The sequence below is a fragment of the Verticillium alfalfae genome, genomic scaffold (genome assembly GCF_000150825.1).
Source record: "Verticillium alfalfae VaMs.102 supercont1.5 genomic scaffold, whole genome shotgun sequence".
Classification (NCBI taxonomy): domain Eukaryota; kingdom Fungi; phylum Ascomycota; class Sordariomycetes; order Glomerellales; family Plectosphaerellaceae; genus Verticillium; species Verticillium alfalfae.
This window is the reverse complement of record NW_003315034.1, coordinates 2,094,641-2,097,597: the sequence shown is the minus strand read 5'-3', so window position 1 is coordinate 2,097,597 and position 2,957 is coordinate 2,094,641.

The following is a 2,957-nucleotide window of genomic DNA, read 5'->3' as shown; positions in this document are numbered from 1 at the left end:
GGGCGCTTCCTCCTGGGCCACGGTCTGCTGGCCGTTGGGCTTCTCTTGCTTGAAGTAGGTGAGCTGCATGCTGGGCAACTGCTCCTGGTGTGCTGGAGAGACAACAAGACGTCTTTGATCGGCGATGCGGGGGGGGATACCTCTTCCGCGAGCAGGCTGAGCTAGGGGCCTCTTGCAAGCGTGGGCGAGGGGATGAGAAGAAGGGATGAGGATGAGGAGAGAGGAGTCAGTGTGAGGTTGAGGCGGGGACCCCAGGTCTAGATATACAGAGAAGGGGAAGAAAGGTTCTGCCAGGGGGGAGCAGGCCATGAGCACGGGCATGCGGACCGGCCTTCAAACCCAGATCACCATTCAGGACGCGAATGGCACGCGGTCTCCATCGAGCGAGACAACCTTGCCACAACATGTTCAATTAACCTGCAGGAGGGTAAGCTTTGCCAAGTACCCTGCATGGAACAGGGGTGGCATCCGGCAGCAAGGCTAGAATACGGGGCCTGGGGCGCTGGGCGACAATCCGGCAAAAGTCGACGTCGATGAACGAACGAAAGGATGAACGAGCCTGATGCCACTGACATGGATGGGGGTGGGTGCCGTGAGAGGAGCAGAGGCCAGGGGCGCGCTGGGGGCGAGCCGGCGGTGGCTAGCGGCGGCGGCCGGGCGGGCGAAAGTGAGACGAGACCAATGATGTCCGAACCGACCCCAAACCTCCACGCGAGGGTGCTCCGAAGCACGATGCGGAGTGTCAATTGCACTTGCACACCCCTGAGGTGCGCCAGAACAAGACGACCGCCCACAGCGGAGGCAACGGAGCCAGCGCCCGATGTGACGTGGATCCGCGTACTTCTTCGCAAGACATCACATGCCCAAACACTCGGAGCTCCGTCAAGCTGGAATTGCAGCAATCGCAAGCCATTTTGTCTATGGCAGATTTGGACCAAACGCGATGGCTAAGCATTTTGACCAAGAAATCCTGATGCTGGGGATGGTCCACTTTGCTGCTTTGCCGTAGGGCAACGGACGTCGATCCATCTCTTGGGTTTTTCTTGGAGTTGCCTTGGCTTCGTACGAAGAACATTATCGGAGAGGTCGAGAAACGAGAGGGGAGAAGAGGGAGTCATGTGCCGAATTAGGACGAAGCGTGTTTGCTGTGCTGCCGCACCAACTTCGCATCGTGCATTACCGCTGGCGACCGCTTTCTGCTTGCTGTGCAAGACACCCACACAGTCCTTTCCATGGTGTATGATGGCTCCATTTGGTGGGGTGAAGAAGAGAGTGGGTGTCCACGTATACAGGTCCTGGGGATTTTGTCCGGGGACTGGGGGTCTCTGCGGGGAAGTAACACCGAGGACGGCCTGCGAGTTGGCTTTCATGACTGGCGCCCTGGCTCAGGCTTGTTGCAACCAACCGTGGTTCGTCTGACAGCCTTTGATGAGTGGCAGACAAGCAGCCCCTGTTTAGCATTGAGGTGACCACATTCAAGGAGCGCCTTCCGAAGCCGAAGGAGAAATGCCAAGTCCAATCGTAAGTAGGCTCATGTCGAGCGAATCGGCGACGTGCCATGTGGCAGCCCAGGTAGGCGTTGCTCTGGCCTTGACGCGTGCACAGTAAGTACCCTTTCAGAGCTCGGAACCTATCCAAGAAACTTCGCGAGACACACCATCTGATGTGGTATAGTTCAGCCAAGCCGGGTTGTAGGCACGTTAGGCAGCCTGTGCCTTTCGGACTGGTGGCCTCGACGATATGAACGGCGAAGGTGTTGGTACAAACCATGGAGTATGCACTGCTCGAGGTGGCCTGCCATGGAAGGGTGGATCGAGAGATCAATCGGGCCTCAGTAGCTGGTGCTCCCAGAGGCCATGGCTATTGGTTTCGGTGGCCCACCCTCTAAACGAGCTGAGACGGCACAGCTGTCATGTTGTTGCGTGTCGCATTTCATGACCAACTTATTGGGTATTGTCCTGGCCGCCTGAAGAGGCTTCTTCCTTCTAGAGCTTTGGACGGGTGTTGATTATTCAGGCGTGTCGCCTAATACCACCCCTCGCTGTACCATGTAGGCCATCGTCTGCTTCAGTGACGGCAAAGCTGTACGGATTGACAGGCTATCCTTGATTCAGGTAAAAGAGCGTGCAGGTGACATGCCAAAACGCCCTGTACCGAGTCCTGCGTTGACACGGCAGACCACCCGGGCGCTCGCTCTCCACTCCCACCACTAACGCCCCCCCGCCCCAGATTTCAATTTAGCCTGAAGCCGGCTAAGTTCACACATCGACAGGAGCCGACAAGGCATTGCCTGTAGGTGGGGGGCTCAGCACCAGGGTGGGAGAGAGGCGCCAAGCGCTCGTAATGCCGTTGGGCGTTGGCATTCAGCCGGATTGTATCGTCTTTTCTTTCCAGCGGGGAAGGCTTTTTAAACTCGGCAATATGATCCAAATCGGGGGGGGGAGGGGAGGGGCCGGGCCCTCCCATGATCCGAAAGGGTGCCGCCGCCGGTTTTGGGCCTGTCAAGCTCGGCGCGATCAGGAGAAGAGCCGGGCATTCTTCGCCCTGGCCAACTCAAGCCAAATCTAGGTTCATTTGCCCTTGATGGTACGCAGTTGGCCTCAGAACCATGCTGGACTGGTGAGTAGAAGCCAAGAACACCGATGGGATGCCTCAATGTAGCACAGGCCGGTCGCAAGGTCGAGGAACCGAGGCTATCCAAATTGGTTCCAGCAGGTGTTTCCTTGGCTACTGCTTGGCCGTTGCTTGTTGCTGACCGACGTTGCTCGGTCTCGGTAGCTCCCATGTGGGCTGGAGGAGCCTCGGGGTCCACTGAACAAAGATCTTGCCCCGGTGTGGGCGTAGGCAAGGCACGAGCACGCACAAGCACAATGCAGGAAGTGAGGGCCGAAGTTCCTAGGTCACATAGAAGGATGGTTTGGTGCGTATTGACCGTGTGTTGGCCTCGGTGAGACACC